Source organism: Gorilla gorilla, chromosome 1 (assembly GCF_029281585.2).
Source record: "Gorilla gorilla gorilla isolate KB3781 chromosome 1, NHGRI_mGorGor1-v2.1_pri, whole genome shotgun sequence".
Lineage (NCBI taxonomy): Eukaryota > Metazoa > Chordata > Mammalia > Primates > Hominidae > Gorilla > Gorilla gorilla.
In genome coordinates this window covers 239,469,013-239,486,983 of record NC_073224.2, presented here as the reverse complement: position 1 = coordinate 239,486,983, position 17,971 = coordinate 239,469,013, and the positions used below count along the sequence as shown (strand labels likewise).

At 51.1% G+C, this 17,971-nt stretch overlaps 2 protein-coding genes across 13 annotated transcripts in view; both read right to left on the bottom strand.

Moving 5' to 3' along the window:
- NADK (NAD kinase) overlaps positions 1-10,962 on the bottom strand; it is a 28,981-nt gene extending 18,019 nt beyond the window's left edge. Inside the window, exons 1-2 of one of the 7 annotated variants that reach the window (XM_055382471.2) lie at positions 10,604-10,849; positions 2,067-2,121 (exon numbers count right to left, since the gene is read on the bottom strand). The gene's annotated coding sequence lies outside the window, so the exon portion shown is untranslated. Of the gene's footprint in view, positions 1-420; positions 519-2,066; positions 2,122-8,958; positions 9,120-9,397; positions 9,553-10,603 lie in introns of those variants that run through there. The other 6 variants (XM_055382465.2, XM_063705121.1, XM_019009945.4 and 3 more) reach the window with 6 other exon arrangements.
- A 5,029-nt stretch (positions 10,963-15,991) lies between these two features.
- Positions 15,992-17,971, bottom strand: part of GNB1 (G protein subunit beta 1) — a 105,551-nt gene continuing 103,571 nt past the window's right edge. For all 6 annotated transcript variants that reach the window (XM_031007761.3, XM_031007757.3, XM_031007760.3 and 3 more), the window contains one exon: positions 15,992-17,755. The gene's annotated coding sequence lies outside the window, so the exon portion shown is untranslated. The remainder of the gene's footprint in view (positions 17,756-17,971) is intronic.

Sequence of the window (17,971 nt, the reverse complement as noted above, 5' to 3'; positions counted from 1 at the left end):
TTGGGAGGCCAAGGCGGGTGGATCACTTCAGGCCAGGAGTTCAAGACCAGCCTGGCCAACACGATGAAACCCTGTCTCGACTAAAAGTACAGGCCGGGTGCGGTGGTTCACGCCAGTAATCCCAGCACTTTGGAAGGCCGAAGTGGGCAGATCACCTGAGGTCAGGTGTTTGTGACCAGCCTGGCCAACGTGGCGAAACCCTGTCTCTACTAAAAATACAAAAAACAATTAGCCGGGCGTGGTGGTGGGCGCCTACACTCCCAGCTACTCGGGAGGCTGAGGCAGGAGAATGGCGTGAACCCAGGAGGCGGTGCTTGCAGTGAGCCGATATCGCGCCACGGCACTCCAGCCTGGGCAACAGAGCGAGACTCCGTCTCAAAAAAAAAAAAAAAAAAATTAGCTGCGTGTGGTGGCGCGTGCCTGTAATTCCAGCTGCTGGAGAGGGTGAGGCATGAGAATTCCTTGAACCTGGGAGGCAGAGGCTGCAGTGAGCTGAGATCGTGCCACTGCACTCTAACCTGGGCAACAGAGAAAGACTCCATCTCAAATGAAAAGAAAAAAAAAAGAAAAAAGACATACCAGTGTTTTATCCAAATACATGAAAAATTCGGCCAGACACGGTGGCTCACACCTGTGATCTCAGCACTTTGGGAAGCCGAGGTGGGTGGATCACTTGAGGTCAGGAGTTTGAGACCAGCCTGACCAACACAGTGAAACCCTGTCTCTACTAAAAATACAAAAAAAGGGCTGGGAGCAGTGGCTCTCGCCTGTAATCCCAGCACTCAAAAAAAAAACAAAACCAAAGAAATTAGCCTGGAGTGGTGGTGGGCACCTGTAATTCCACCTGCGCAGGAGGCTGAGGAAGGAGAACAGGAGAACTGCTCGAACCCATGAGGTGGAGGGTGCAGTGAGCCGAGATCACACCACTCACTCCAGCCTGGGTGACAGAGTGAGACTCTGCCTCAATAAAAAGAAAAAAAGAAAAAAAAAAACCATGAAAAATTCAATGAAAACCAGAACCTACAAAAACATGTCTGGTATAACTACTCCTATTGAGGACTATACTAGAGGCCACAGCCAGTGCAATAACATAAGAAAAAAATAAAAGGTGCAGTGACAGAAAAGGTTTGGCATGAAATGTAGGTCTGTTAAACAAAATAAGAAAAGGAACAAGTGAAGTCGTACTTGCAAATGACATGACATTTCTATGTAGAAAAACAAATAAGAGAGTTTATTAGCAAGGTTTCAGAAGGCAAATTCAATACACAAAAATCACCTGTATTTCTATATACTAGCAATAGACAACAGGAAATTGAGACCATCCTGGCTAACACGGTGAAACTCTGTCTCTACTAAAAATACAAAAAATTAGCCGGGCGTGGTGGCGGGTGCCTGTAGTCCCAGCTACTCAAGAGGCTGAGGCAGGAGAATGGTGTGAACCCAGGAGGCAGAGCTTGCAGTGAGCGGAGATCGCGCCACTGCACCCCAGCCTGGGTGGCAGAGAGAGACTCTGTCTCAAAATAATAATAATAACAACAACATAATTTACAGCTGGGTGTGGTGGCTCACGCCTGTAATCCCAACACTGGGAGGCCGAGGTGGGTGAATCACCTGAGGTCAGGAGTTTGTGACTAGCCTGACCAACATGGTGAAACACTGTCTCTGCTAAATATAAAAAATTAGGCAGGCATGGTGGCGCATGCCTGTAATCCCAGCTATTTGGGAGGCTGAGGCAGGAGAATCACTTAAACCTGAGAGGTGGAGGTTGCAGTAAGCCAAGATTGCATTGCAGCCTTGGTAACAAGAGTGAAATTTCATCTTATTTAAAAAGAAAAAAAAAAAAATATATATATATATATATACACACATATACATATTATTAAAAAATATTAAAATATATATCTTATTAAAAATATATATACACATATATACGATCTATAATAGCACTAAAAATATAAAATATGTGGGGATATATTTGGCAAAAGACATGTTAGAACTGCACACTGAAAACTACAAAATATTGCTGACAGAGATGAAAGGAAACCTAAATAAATGGAGAGACATACCATGTTCATGGATTGGAGGACTCAATATTGAGATCTTAGTTCTCATCAAATTGATCTGCAAATGTTACCCAAACACAACCATCAAAATCCAAGCAGGCTTCTCTAAAGGAAAGGACAAGCTGATAAAATTCACATGAAAATGTAAAGTATCTAGACCAGCTGAAAAAACTTTGAACAAGAACAAACACGGAGGGCTAAGTTCATGACTTGCTGAAAAACTACGGGAACCAGACAGTGTGGCAGCATTAAGATGGACATACACATCAAGGAAACAGGACGACCAGCCCAAAGGTAGACGCCACAGACCCTCACACACATGCAGTCCATGAATTTTTGACAGGTGCTGAGGTGATTCAACATGAGGAGGATCATCTTTTCACCCAATAGTTCTGAACAACTGGACAGCCACGTCTAAAAGAATGAAGCCCAACCACTTCCTCATACTACATACAAATATTAACTCAGAATGGATTATAGACCTAAATGTGAGGACTAAAACTACAAAACTTTTTAGAAGAAAGCACTGGAATTTTTTTTTTTTTGGTCTTTTTGTGAGACAGGATCTCCCACTGTTGCCCAGGCTGGAGTACAGTGGTGTGATCTCAGCTCACTGCAGCCTCAACCTTCCAGGCTCAAGCAATCCTCCCACTTCAGCCTCCCAAGTAGCTGGGATTACAGGCATGCACCACCACACCTGGACAATTTTTTTTTTTTGGTGGAGATGGGGTCTCCCTATGTTGCACAGGCTGGTTTCAAACTCCTGGTCTCAAGTGATCCTCCCACCTTGGCCTTCCAAAGTGTTGGGATTACAGGCGTGAGCCACCTCACCCAGCTGGAAAAAGTCTTAGTGGTGTTTAAAATCTTTTATACTTAATGGAACCCTGATTTTTTTTTTTTTTTCTGTTTTAGGCAGGGTCTTACTCTGTCCCCAGGCTGGAGTACAGTGGTGCAATCATGGCTCACTGTAGCCTCTACCTACTGTGCTCAGACAATCTTCCCACCTCAGCCTCCTGAGTACCTGGGACTACAAGCATGCACCACCATGCCTGACTAATTTTTGTATTTTTTTGTAGCGATGAGGTTTTGCCATGTTGCCCAGGCTGAGCTCGAACTCCTGGGCTCAAGCAATCTCTCTGCCTCAGCATCATAAAGTGCTTGGATTACAGGCGTGAGCCACTGTGCCTAGCCAAAACACTGTTAAGAAAATTAAAATACAGTTGGGTGTGGTGGCTTGTGCCTGTAACCCCAGCACTTTGGGAGGCCGAGGCAGGAGGATCGCTTGAGTCCAGGAGTTCAAGACCAGTTCTGTGTCTTGCTAGTGGTTATATAATTAATTTATGAGGTAACACTGCATAGAGCCATACACACATACACACATGTAAAACTGGTGAAACCTGAATAAGGTCTATAGTTTAGTTAGCAGTATTTCAATTCCCTGGTTTTGATATTGTACTGTGGAGGTGTATGGAGGTGTAAGATGTTAACACAAGGGCCGGGCACGGTGGCTCATGCCTGTAATCCCAGCACTTTCGGAGGCCAAGGCGGGCGGATCATCTGAGGTCGGGAGTTTGAGACCAGCCTGACCAACATGCAGAAACCCCGTTTCTACTAAAAATACAAAAAATCAGCCCAGCGTGGTGGTGCATGCCTGTAATCCCAGCTACTCGGGAGGCTGAGGCAGAAGAATCACTTGAACCTGGGAGGGAGAGGTTGCGGTGAGCTGAGATCACACCATTGCACTCCAGCCTGGGCAACAAGAGCCAAACTCCGTCTCAAAAAAAAAAAAAAAAGATGTCAACACAGAGGGAGCTGGTGAAGGGCACAGGGGTCTCTCTGTACTATTTTTACAACTTCCTATGAATTAGTCTATGATTATTTCTTTTTTTTTCCCCCAGACGAAGTCTCGCTCTTGTCCCCCAGGCTGGAGTGCAATGGCGCAATCTCAGCTCACTGCAACATCTGCCTCCAGGGTTCAAGCAATTCTCCTGCCTCAGCCTCCTGAGTAGCTGGGATTACAGGTGCCTGCCGCCACACCCGGCTAATTTTTGTATTTTAAGTAGAGATGGGGTTTCACCATGTTGACCAGGCTGGTCTCAAACTCCTGACCTCAGGTGATCCGCCCGCCTTGGCCTCCCAAAGTGCTGGGATTACAGGTGTGAGCCACCGCACCCAGCCAATTATTTCAAAATAAACAGTTAATAAAGGTCAGGCACAGTGGCTCACACTTGTAATCCCAGCACTTTGGGAGGCCGAAGCAGGGGAATCACTTGAAGCCAGGAATTGGAGACCAGCCTGGGCAACACAGCAAGACCCCATCTCTACAAAAACATTAATAAAAAATAAACCAATCAAAATCACAAAATGTTTACAAAAAAAAAGTATTATTACTGCTACATTACCTAGAAGCTCTATTTGTGTGTGTGTGTGTGTGTGTGTGTGTGTGTGTGTGTGTGTGTGAGAGAGAGAGAGAGAAATAGAGATATTGAGAGACTGAGAGGTAGGGTCTTGCTCTGTCACCTAAGCTGGAGTGCAGTGGTGCAATTACAGCTTACTGCAGCCTCAATCTCCCAGGCTCAAGGGATCCTCCCACGTAGCTGAGACTACAGGCATGAGCCACTATGTCCAGCTAATTTTTAAATTTTTTGTAGAGACAGGATCTCGCTACCTTGAATGGGCTGACCTTGAACTCCTGGGCTCTGGTGGCCCTCCTGTGTTGACCTCCCAAAGCACTGGGATTACAGGCATGAGCCACTGCACCCAGCCTAGAAGCTCTGTTCATATTTATTTGCGAAGATCAATTTGATGACTAAGCGGTAAACTAATTTATAAAATAATATTAAATATTAAAACCAACTTTAAACAATTATCTTCACCTGTGTGTGTGTGTGTGTGTGTATATATATACACACACACACACATATATATATATTTAACAAGTATCTCCAATACCACAACCAGTGTATTTTTTGTTTTTTTGAGATGGAGCTTCGCTGATGTTGTCCAGGCTGGAGTGCAGTGGCGCGATCTCGGCTCACCGCAAACTCTGCCTCCCAGGTTCAAGTGATTCTCCTGCCTCAGCCTCCCGAGTAGCTGGGACTACAGGCGTGCGCTACCGCGCCCAGCTAATTTTGTATTTTTAGTGGAGACCTGCCTCTTAATTCTCCAACATGGAGGGGTTTCTCCATGTTGGTCAGGCTGGTCTCAAACTCCCAACCTCAGATAATCTGCCCGCCTCGGCCTCCCACAGTGCTGGGATTGCAGGCGTGGCCACCGCGCGCGGTCACCACTGTATTTTTTGACAAGGGCGAGTCAGGACTGACACTGAATTCGTTTGTTTGATATATTAACTGTTTTAAAAGGACACACAATGCTAGCTGCACCAAAGTGCATTCAAATTCCTCATAGCATGAATCTAATTTTAAAAAACCTTTGTAGGGCGGGCATGGTGGCTCACGACTGTAATCCCAGCATTTTGGGAGGCCAAGGCAGGCAGATCACAGATCAGGTGTTCAACACCAGCCTGGCCAAGATGGTGAAACTCCGTCTCTACTAAAAATACAAAAAAAATTAGCTGGGCGCGGTGGCAGGCGCCTGTCATCCCAGCTACTCAGGAGGCTGAGGCAGGAGAATCGCTTGAATCCAGGCGGGAGAGGTTACAGTGAGCTGAGATCATGCCACTGCCCTCCAGCCTGGGCGACAGAGTGAGACTCCGCCTCAAAAAAGAAAAAAAAAAAAGAAAAACCTCTATATTAGGAAGTTTTATTAGAAAAAATACTAGAGCACAATAAGAAAATATTCATAACGAACTTATACAAAGTAGCAAGGAAAACATTAAGATGCCAATAAATAAATGTGCAAAGAACATGAACAAAAGTCACACACACACAAATACAAACATAATATACATGAGTTCGTTCCCATGTAAGAACTCAATCAATATTTGTTGCAAGACTAAATGAAAAAGGAAAATTTATTTAGTGACAGAAATGGGGAAACATTCAACCTCAACCCTGAGTGGGAAAAAACTTACTGCCCACTAAATTACCCATCTCATCTCACCCCGGTAAATAATGCCCAGTGCTGGCATGCACACTGGCAGTATACAAACTGAGAAAGACTTTCTGGAAAGTGCTACAGCCATGTGACCACAGGGCGTCACCCTGTGACCTCATTAAACCTAAGCAGATTACGGGTCTGAAGGGGGCTTTCTTTAGATGTGGCTCCACCCACTTAGGGGCAGATGAAGAAAACAGGGGTCTGGGCAGTTCTGAACGGGAAGGCCAGGCATCACCTCCCTCTTCAGTTGCACAAAGTGTGCGTGGCATCCTCACATCCCATCTGGCTCAATTTCGCTTTTTCTCTGAACACTTTTCACCATCTGTCTGAAGCACACACACACATTTTATTCACTTCCCCATTCCCATGCATGAATGCTAGGACCTTTGCAATTGTGGGCCAGGAAAGATTGCAAATGATAAGCCACCAGCACAGAGAGTAGAAATGAAATCCTGGGGTTACAAGCTAAAGCATTACTGACACCCACTTGTCCAGAACGGCTGAAGCTGGGCGGTGACTGTCAACAGGTGTATACGGACTAGAAAGTGGAGCTGCTGGAGGAGGCCCTGCACCTTCCTGCCATGACACAGCCTCCCCCCAAGTGCTGGGCTTGTGTGCTCAACACTCCCTCTTGCTGTCATCCTACCACACCTGCAGACTGGAGGTAATCCAGATGCAAGGCCGTCAACTCCCACAAACACCCACCTGCCTCTTAATTCTCCAAGTGAGACCTACATTTCCTCAAGCGTGAAGCTCAATAAAATCAACTATTGTTTTCCGTTTTCATCACGAGCGCCACTTTCCCCATTTGTTCACCGCCTCCACTCCACAAGAACTGCTCTTGACTTGGCCAACTTTCTGGGACACCCTCACTACAAGGATTTATGAGTCAAACAGGTTTTTGTGCTAGCCTGGAAATCTAACTGCTGACAGCAGTTGTTTCAAGAAGAAAATGCTGTTTTGGAACCAAACAGCAGGCTGCCAACTGAAGCAACATAAACCCACCTGCAAGTTCAAATGAAACAAACAAACAAAAAAACTGGTCAAAGTGAGGCAAGCCGTGGTGGCTCACACCTGTAATCCCAGCACTTTGGGAGGCCAAGGTGGGCTGATCACGAGGTCAGGAGTTCGAGACAAGCCTGGCCAACACAGTGAAACCCCGTCTCTACTAAAAATACAAAAATTAGCTGAGCGTGGTGGTGGGTGCCTGTAATCCCAGCTACTCGGGAGGCTGAGGCAGGAAAATCACTTGAACCCGGGAGGCGGAGGTTGCAGTGAGCCGAGATTGTGCCACTGCACTCCAGCCTGGGCAACAGAGCTAGACTCTGTCTTAAAAAAAAAAAAAAAAGACTGGTCAAAGTGGCTCACGTCTGTAAGATCAGCACTTTGGGAAGTGGAGGCAGGAGGATCTCTTGAGGCCAGGAGGTTGAGACCAGCGTGGACAACACAGTGAGACTCTATCTCTACAAAAAATTTTATAAATCAGCTAGGTGTGGTGGTGCAGGCCTGTAATCCCAGCTACTCAGGAGGCTGAGGTGGGAGGATCAATTGAGCCCAGGAATTTGAGGTTACAGTGAGCTATAATCATGCCACTATAAACACGCCTGGGGGACAGAGTGAGGCCCTGTTTCTAACACACACACACATATACACACAGAAACATCTCGAGGGGACACCTCCAAATGATGAAGCTATTTTGTTGGGTACTGCGGTGGCACCTGTGATTCCTCAAGTAGCTTGGAACCAGCGTGCTAACACCATAAAGTGGCTGCAAAAGTCCCAGTGAAGTCACTGCTGAGAGCAAACAGGCCTTACAGAGAAGTTCCAAGGGGACAGGAAATTTCCAGAGGCTTGAGAGGACAATGTTCAGGGGAATAAGTACTTGAAGGGAATTATCTAACAAGATGTTAAAGTAACTTGCTTCTTAGACAAGATGACATAAGAAGGAAAAAAAACTTATTAAGGCAAACATGTCAGTTTCAGGCCAACTAAGGCTGTCAGAGAGACATGGAACACAAGAAGAGTTTTGAAATGTATTCCCATCAAGAGCCAAGAATAATGAACTTTTGAATGTAAAACTTAGTGTGTTCCAAAACAAGAAAGGAAAAATAACTTGTTACTCGGAATCGAAGCCAAAAGGAATCTCATTGCTTGGGGAGGAGGGATGGGAGGGTGGGGGTGGTCCTTGGCCTGGGAAGGAAAACTCCACCAGGCCTTCGGAGCTGGGCACGCCCTGTTCCCACAATTAAGAAAGAAAACGGCGACCTAGAGCTCAAGGCCGGTGCTGACATCTGACCTACTGGATAGCAGCCGCCTGTAGGAACATCACCATAGACTACTGGAATTTTCTGGCAAGTACTGGGCACTAAATCAGAGATGTGTTTTTAGAGAATTCCATGCCAATACTGCTGTACAGAATCTTTTATTCATACTTTCCCACTAGGTTTGGGCCCCTCTAAGCTTTCACGAGTCAAAGACCCCTCCTGCTTGCTGAAACCACCCACGGAAGGCCAGACACCGAGGACCTGGCCGCCCAAGCAGAGGCGACTGACAAGCGCGGTCCGGGCTGCACGGCCCCACCTTCCCCGCCCGGGAGAGCCAGGCCGGACAGCGGCCTTCCTCAGACCCGTCCCCAAGGCCGAGCCTCGCCCTGGGCCGTGCTGGTGCCCCATTCGGGACGGAGCGGCGGCCCGTCAGCACTTCCACGGCCTCCTCAGCAGGCCAGATGGGCAGGGCCGGCCTGGTGTCTCCCCGCCTGGCCGCGCGCTCGCGGGTAGCGATGACCCCAGGCAGCGGGCGACCCCAGGCGGACGTCATCCCGGGTCTGCTCACTCACCGTTCGCTGCCGCGGGCGCCTGCGGGGCGTCTACATGCCGGACCGAGCCCGCAGGCCCCGCCGCCGCGCCGCCGTCAGCCGTCGCTACCTGGCCCTCGGCGCCCCGGCCGCCTGTTGCCCCATGGCCGCCCGGACCCCGGCGCCGGCGCCGCCGAGCGCAATGCGCCGCGCCCGCCCAGTGCGCAGGCGCACCCGCCACGCATGCGCGCTGCCGCGCCGCCGCACACGTGGGCCGTCCCGCGCGTCTGCCGGGTCCCACCGGCGCCGGGACACCCCGAGCGGGCGGGAGGCGGTGGGCGTGGCGGGAAAGAGGCGGGCGGTGGGGAAGAGGGGCGAATCGCGGTGGAGAGCGGTGACCAGGGAGTGGAGGCGGGCAGCGGGGACAGGGGCGGGCGTCCGCGACTCGGGTAGGCAGGGGTCGGCGCCCGTCCCCACTCACCTGCCGCGGCCGGAGGGCGCCCCCGGGTCCGCCCGCCACGTCTACGCCTAAGCGCCCCCGACCTTGTGATCCCAGCCCGGCGTCCCGCCCCCAACTCACCGCCACCGCGGGCGGGACCTCCCGGACCACGTGGGCCGGCTCAGGGGAGTGCAGGTGCCCCGCGAGAGCTGGTCCCGCCCGCCGCCGCTTCCCTAATTACCGGGCTGTGACACGGTGTGGGCCGAGCCGGATTTGGGAACCGAAACTTAGAGCAGCTGCGGCAGCGCTGCGCTCCCTCGGGGCTGTCTGTCGGGGCTGGGAGGGCGGCCCTGCGCCTGGGGGAACCGCGCTCGGCCTCACGCCCACCTCTAGCGGCCAGGTGCGCCTTGCACGCCCACGAACGGCCTCAGAGGTCTACGCTTGGGATCCCAAGGCTGGCAGTGGAGGGAGGACCCGGTGGCCTGGGGCACCTCTAGGGGGACCAGGGAGCGGTGTTTTGCGCACCCCACAGGCTGGAGGACTCGGGGAGTTGGGGGAGGAGGCCAAAGCCACAGGAGCGGACTTTGTAGTGTTTGTTGGAACTGCGGGTCCCACCCAGCCCGCACTTGCTGAACTGGTGGCTGCTCATCAGCGCCTTCAGGCCTCAAATATCCCAATAATGTGCCCTATACCCAGTTCTCAGCTCTCGAGTCACTGTCAGGTAAACTGGCAATGCACGACCAGCTGCTCTAACCTGCTGGTCCCCCAGGTGCCAGACATTGTTTTGTTTTTCTGAGATAGGGTCTCATTCGTCCCCCAGGCCGGAGTCCAGTGGCGGGCTCACGGCTCACTGCTCACGGCTCACTGCAGCCTTGACCTCTCAGGTGCAAGCGATCCTTCCACTTCAGCTTCCCTAGTAGTTGGGACTACAAGTAGGTCCCGCCACACTCGACTACTTCATTCATACATACATATATATATATATATATATATATATATATATATTTTTTTTTTTTTTTTTTTTTTTTTTTTTTGTAGAGATGAGGTTTTACCATTTTGCCCAGGCTGGGTCTCAAACTTCACCCGCCTCGGCCTCCCAAAGTACTAGGATTATAGGCGTAAGCCACTGCACCTGGCCCAGCCATTGTTTTCTGAGGTTCAGTCCCTGTCTATACTTTCTGTGTGATCACCCGGCCCAGCGTCGGTGTGGACCTGAGTCCTCTGCAGCCCTTCCGCACACCCGCATACCTGCTCTCTGGTCAGGACTCCTGGGACTTGAATCCAGAGACACGGAACACGGCCTGGCCAAGTCTTCCTGGAAAACACAGCTCTTCAGTTCAGGACCACAGTGAAGTACAGGGCACCAAGGGTGACTGGAAAGGGAAGCAAGGATCATGAGAACTTGGGGGATTTCTTAAGCTCTGTAACTTCTCCTGGGGTTATTTTGCAAACCCAACTGTTTCAAAGTGACCACCAGCCACACCCACAGAAGCGGCCTTGAGCTGCCCAGTTCTTTTTCTTCGGCGGGGGGAGGGGGGGAGGATAAGATCATTAACATAATAATGCTTGAGCTGAGTTTTTGCATATGACCATTAGCATAATAATGCTTGATCTAGATGGCGCACCCACAAGCCAGGCACTGAGCCAGGCCTCAGTAGAATCTTCTAGAGTGGAGGCAGTCACCCGCTTCTGCAGAGGCAACCAGTGACTGTCGTGGGCCCCAGGTCACACAGCAGGCGCCCTTCGCGTGTCCCGCTGTGTAGGGAGCTCCAGCAGCTGCCCCGTCTGTGGCATGGAAACCCTTTGTCTACCCTGGGCCTGGGCACTGCCTGCAGGAGAGCTTCCCTGTTTCAGAGATGAGAAAACAAAACCAGGGCTGTGGTTTCCTTCAGCTGACAGGTTGTGCAATTTCTCAGGGCAGGCCCCGTATATGACCTTGAAGATTCAGGGGCCAAGATCTCACACCCACACCTCACCCCAGGCCTGGCCAGCAATAACTAAGACCAAAGCTGGGAAGGCTCCTTAGGGCACCCAGAATGGTCCAAGAGGCAGTTTTGCTTGGGCTGAGACCAAAGGGAAGAGATGTCCCCGCAGCAGGAACAGAAGGGTCCAAGGCTATCATGGGGGCTTCTGCCAGATGGTGCACAGGAAGAGGGTCTGTCTCCAAGAGATTGGGGGTCAGGAAAGGCCCCCTCCTGCCTGACCAGACCCCGGGGATGGGGCAGCAGTGGGTGGCATCCCCTGCCCTGACCTTCCTCAGCCCCAGGGCTGCCATTGCTCAAGGTGGCAGTGGACTCTTCACATAATTTCGCATTGTTTTTTGTATTCTTTAAGGATGGCTCTCATGTTGTTTACTTCAGAACCCCCAAAACCTGGACCCATCCTCTTCTGGGGGTCAGCAGGGATGGGGAGGGTGGAGGGAGAAGGGGGAACAGAGGCCATGAGGGATGGAGCAGGATGGGGTGCACTGGGGTACAGGTTGCTCCTGGGGAGGCTGAGGAGAGAGGGAAGTTGGCTTCAGGTGGCCTGGCTCCAGTAAACTGGGTGAACGAAGTCTGCCCAGAACCCACAAGGGTAAGTGGCCTGGAGCCTGGGGAAAGGATGACTGGGAAGGACTGAGGCTCCCGGTGAAGGACATCAGTATGGCAGGCTATCTGGTCATCTCATCCAGCCTCCAGCCAGCACCCGGCACAGGCCCTGCCCAGGCTGAAAGCCAGGATAGGGGCGTCTGCAGGGGCCAGCGTCTGGATCTGCTCACATGACAGTCTTCTGTTTGGCCTGGTTTGGGGCGAGGGGCAACCTCTTTCCCAGGACGCCAGCCATGTGCCAGGCACACTGAGGATTCAACAGTGGAAACCAAAGTCCATCAAGTGTTCACCTTCTAGTGGGGCAGACGGGCAAGAAGCAGAATTGGTGGGGGCAGGCAGGGGTTGGGGTACAGTTTTGACTGAGGTACCCAGGGACAAGTGTTTCTCTCTCAGGCAGAGGCAGCAGCAAGGCCCAGGACCCTGAGGTGGTGAGAGCCTAGAGTGAGCGGGGATCATCAACAGTAACCACCTGGCAGGACTGGGACTCCCTGTGTTCTCACAAGATCCTTACCAAGCAGCCTGGTACGAGACGAAGTCTCGCTCTGTAGCTCAGGCTGGAGTGTAGTGGCATGATCTCAGCTCACTGCAAGCTCCGCCTCCCGGGTTCAAGCCATTCTCCTGCCTCAGCCTCCAGAGCTGGAGTTACAGGCACACACCACTGAACCCGACTCATTTTTTGTATTTTTAGCAGAGACGGGGTTTCATCATGTTGGCCAGGCTGGTCTTGAACTCCTGATCTCAGGTAATCCATCCACCTCAGCCTCCCAAAGTGCTGGGATTACAGGCGTGAGCCACAGCGCCCGGCCACAGCCTGGTACGTTTATTGTCCACATTTTTCACGCGGGAGCCAGAGGCACAAAGAGGCCAAGTAACTTGCTCAAGGTCACCCAGCGAGGAAAGGGAGCTGGGGGGTGGGGGTAGGGGACAAGGCGAGGCCAGAGAGTGGTGGGAGGGGCCGAGGCGGCCTTTCCCGGGAGCGCTCGGTTCCCGGCCGGCCCTTCTATTGGCCCCAGTCACTCAGGCTCCCAGGGCCGGCTGGGGGCGGAGCGGGGCGCCGCGCCAGGCCGCTGAAGTGTCCCCGTTTCGCGTGGGCAGAGCGCGCCTCCCCGCGCATCCTGCTGAGGGCCAGCCTCTGCTAGGTGTGTGACACGGAGGGGACAGAACGGAAACCTTGTCCTGCTCAAGTGTGGACGTGCTTGCCACGTGCTAGAGTAAAATTGAGGTGGGGAACCTCCATCCCTGGGACATGGAGCACAGAGGCGACCCCGCGCCGCTTGGTCAAAGGAGGTCCGAGGCCCTGCAGGAACAGCCCACAGCCGGAGCGAGCTGCAGGTCACTCCACTGCCTGTGTCCACCTGCGACAGGTGCGCCCGCGCATGTGGGGCGGAGCCAGGTGACCCGGACACAGGAAGCGCGCCGGGGCCCCCACACCGCGGAGCTGCTGGCGACAAAGGGCGCTGCTCCTGCATAGGCCAGGCTAATGCAATCTACAAACTAGATTTCTGTGCCTACAGTTTGAAAATGATTGCAGTTCACTCAGCCAGTGTGGAATTATCCTCCTCTTTCCACACTGCCTTAGTCAGTGCCGCTGTCCAAGTGCACGTTGTTGGCGCCCGTTTTCATTTCCTGTTTTGCTAAGAAAGTGGGGCAGTGGCCTCCATGCCCGCCAAGGGACAGGCAGGCCGCCCCAGGGAGGGGTCCCCTCAGCTCTGGCTCTTCCAGGCCAAAGCCAAGGGGAAGGGGCACCAGAGGGTCCCAGGTCCCACATGCCAGCTCCGTCAGTCTGCTGGGTGCCAGGCTAGGACACAGAAGCCAACAGGAATCCCCAAAAGGAGGAAGTGGAGTCGGGGGTGTGGCAGCCGTGCTGAGATGCTCGGCCTTTATTTACTCTGGGCAGGGACCAAGATAGGCCACTGCAGGCCGGCACCCTGCCTCCCGGCTGCTGGAGCCCCTCCCTCCCAGAAACTGCCAGCCAGGAAAGAGCCTCAGGTACTCTCTGCATTTAATTTTTAATTTTTTTTTCTTTTGACGCCTCCAAGACAAGTTCAACTCTCTAGTGATTTTAAATGGGGTTTTTGTAAGACAGCTGGCAGGGTTAGGGCTTGCGAAGAACTTGCATGTCTATGAAGAACTGATTTATTTCAGGGAAAAGTGGGGGATGACGAAGCCAGGCGAGCCCACCCTGTTCAGCCTGCCAATCACACCCACTTCAGCAGCCTAAAACAGCACCAGGTCGCCCCACCAGGGAGACAACGCCATATTGTCACTTGCAGTGGTGGCAGATGGGCACCCTTGGTGGCGTCAGAAACACACCCAGCACCTTGCCTGGAGCAGGGCGGCTGGGCCCTGCTCCATGAATCCCAAGTGCCCTATGGGAGCCTCTCCTCCCAGGGACTGCCAGCCTAGAGGAGGGGCTGCTGGGTTCTCTGGTGCCCAGGGGAGGAGGGGGCCTACAGGTACTTTCTGCTGAGAGCCTTCTTCACTCACTAGGAAAAAGTTTGGCTGGGTGCGGTGGCTCGGCCTGTAATCCCAGCACTTTGGGAGGCTGAGGAGGGCGGATGACAAGGTCAGGAGATCGAGACCATCCTGGCTAAGATGGTGAAACCCCGTCTCTACTAAAAATACAAAAATTAGCCGCGTGTGGTGGTGGGCACCTGTAGACCCAGCTACTCGGAAGGCTGAGCCAGGAGAATGGCGTGAACCCAGGAGGCAGAGCTTGCAATGAGCCGAGATCGCGCCACTGCACTCCAGCCTGGGCGAGAGCGAGACTCCATCTCAAAAAACAACAACAACAACAAATTAGCCGGGCATCTGGGCCAGGCGCGGTGGCTCACACCTGTAACCCCAGCACTTTGGGAGGCTGATGTGGGTGGATCACAAGGTCAGGAGATCGAGACCATCCTGGCAAATATGGTGAAACCCTGTCTCTACTAAAAATACAAAAAATTAGCTGGGCATGGTAGCAGGCGCCTGTAATCCCAGCTACTTAGGAGGCTGAGGCAGGATAATCGCTTGAACCTGGGAGGCGGAAGTTGCAGTGAGCTGAGATCGCACCATTGCACCTCAGCCTGGGCAAAAAAGAGCGAAACTCCATCTCAAAAAAAAAAAAAAAAAAAATTAGCGGGGCGTCGTGGTACGTGCCTGTAATCCCAGCTACTTGTGAGGCTGAGGCAGGAGAATCACTTGAACCCAGAAGGCAGAAGTTGCAGTGAGCTGAGATAGCGCCACTGCACTCCAGCCTGGGCCACAGAGTGAGACTCCACCTCAAGAGAAAAAAAAAAAGTTCCAGCTGCTGGAGCCATGGGAATTAAAAAGTTACTTTTTTTTTTTTTTTTTTTTGAGAGGCAATCTTGCTCTCTCACCCAGGCTGGAGTGCAGTGGTACGATCTTGGCTCACTGCAAACTCCGCCTTCCTGGGTTCATGCCATTCTCCTGCCTCAGCCTCCAGAGTAGCTGGGATTACAGGCGTGTGCCACCATGCCCAGCTAATTTTGTATTGCCTATTTAAGATTTTAAAAAATCACCAGTTTGGAAAGCAGGGAAGTGGATGGTTCTGGAGCCTAGGAGCGGCTATTTGGGACACACGCAGCCATGGTTTTCCACACTACCACGGCCAGTGCTCATTTTTTTCTTATTAGATGCAGTTCTTTATATTCAGACCAAGAGGAACACTCAGTTCAGTCCCAAGGAAAGCTAGTCTCTGGAGTAACATCCTCAGACATTCTAAGGGAGGGAAATGGCAGAGGAGAAAGGCAAGGCAGCCGCCTGTGGAGACTCCCACGGTGCTGTGGGCAAGGCCTATGCCTGGGGAGGGGTCTGGGCGATGGCAGGTGGACCTCCCTGCTCTGCTGGCCTGTGAGGTGGAGCTTCCCAGGAACCCCTCCGAGGAGCCAATGCGCCACTCATGGATTCTGTGACGTGGTGGCAGCCATGGCACCGCCTGGCATGAGCAGACCCGTCAGACCTCACAGCAACAGGGACAGCCTAGGGAAGCGGGCGCGTCGCAAACTGGAAGTGGACCCGTAAATAATCACCACACCAAAGTCCCTCATGTCAAACTGCTTTATTACATCTTAAATAACAGTACAGTTTAATATAGTATCTATCTTGCATCCAGCTTCCTTGCAGTACACTGACTTTAAAATTAAATACAAAAGGTGGAAAGGGGTAAGGGTGCAGAGAGCTCTACAGAGTTGTTGGACGGAAAGAGAAAGAAGGGGTTTCATTTGTATTCTCTTTGCCAGATCCAGGCCTACCGCAAGGTCACAGCACAGTTTTGTATAGAATGTTGCAGAAAACAGGATGGAGAAGCCACTACTGCTGCTATGAAGGAGTGCGGGGGGCGGGGCGGGGGGTCCCACAGAACCTGCTTTCCAAACGCTGCTGCTGAACACTGGCCTTGAAATGAACACCAGGACAATCTGTGTGTGATGGGAATGAGCCACCTCAGATGTGGAGGGCCCTGAAGAATCCATATAGGAGGGCAGGCTCTTCACTCCCTCTTCCTCCCTCTCTCCCTCCGCACCCTCAGAATCCAACAGCAGTCGTCTGCAACAGAACTTTTTTTTTTTTTAAAGAAATAAAGAAAACAGTGACTTATCCCGCTACCCAAGCGTGTAGAGCCGCGCGCTGTACTGCTTCCGATATGTGCCACAGAGCAGCAACGAGAAGTGGACAGAGCCGCAATGGTTACAACTGTAAGAGGTTATTTCTTAAAAGAAAAAGAACACCTAAGGACTGAGTCCCATATGCACTTTTGAGCATTTCTACAGCATGCGATTCTAAGAGTAAACCCACCCAATATGGCAAACAATCAAAATTTTTAAAATTTAACTTAGAAAGTCTGAGATCATTATTTTCAAAACATTGATTTGTACATTGTTTCATACACAAATAATTGACTGACTATCCAAGCACAGGACAGGCATCTCTCTTGAAAACAGAGGTTCCTCCTAGTGGGGGGTGGGGTAGTGTTAGGCTATTATAAACTTCCCTCCAACTTCACAAGGAATCCCAAAGTGAGATTAAAAACTCAACTGAGAAGATAGACAGGATGGGTCAGGAGGAACATGGTGCTGGATCTGAGCTCACTTTTCAGCAAAGGTGAAGGATTCTCTGATCACGCATTTGAGACCGTCCCCGCATGTGCTTGGCCCCATGGCTTCTGAACATGTTCTTTTCTATGCCACGTTTGTGTGCAACAATGATCTGTGACATTAGACAGAAAATTAAAAACCAAGGACTGAATTTACATCATTGACAACGTCAGAGAGGCTGCCCTAGACCCTCTGGTTTTGATTAACTGTTGAACACAAAGGAATACATTTTAAAAAGGAAATATGAATGCTTCCAAAATCTTGCTACAAACATGACTGAAATTTGGACACGATGACCAGATGAACAAAGCCCTCAGCATGTTTTGCATGAATGCCACAAAACAGGGTCACTGGTCTAAAATTCAAATAAACTAGTGGAAAGGTGTGTCTGTCTGACAATTACACTCAAGTTTACCTTCTGGTTAACATTTTTATTATATATTTTCCTTTTAAAATTCATTCAAGACAAAAAAGAAAACAAAGACGATGGCCCCGGAAGGAATGCACAATTTGTTTTAGTTTACAGCACAGAGATCCTTCTCTCAATGGGAATTGTGCTCTTGGTTTCAGCAATAAGTGAAGGAAAAAAGATCTTGCCCTTTTGAAGTTCTGAGGGGAGGTGTAGGGTGTCCACGTTAGTACGGTTGGATAGGATATGCTCTCATGGTAACGCGTCCAAGTTGGAATGGTCTTCCAGTCTCCATGGCATCCACATGCTGTTGTAAACAGAGTTTAAAGAAATGTGAAAAGAGGCAGAGAATCTAAGTGCAGACGCACAGTCAGGTCACTGCTCTTCCCATCACTGCATGAGTGTCTGCAGCTGAGGGCACGTGACTTCAGCTTTCTGTAAACGTTTCCCACAACACAATTCCAAATCAATGCTACATCAACATTTATCTAGAAACCGTTAATGACAACTTCAAACGTTCTAT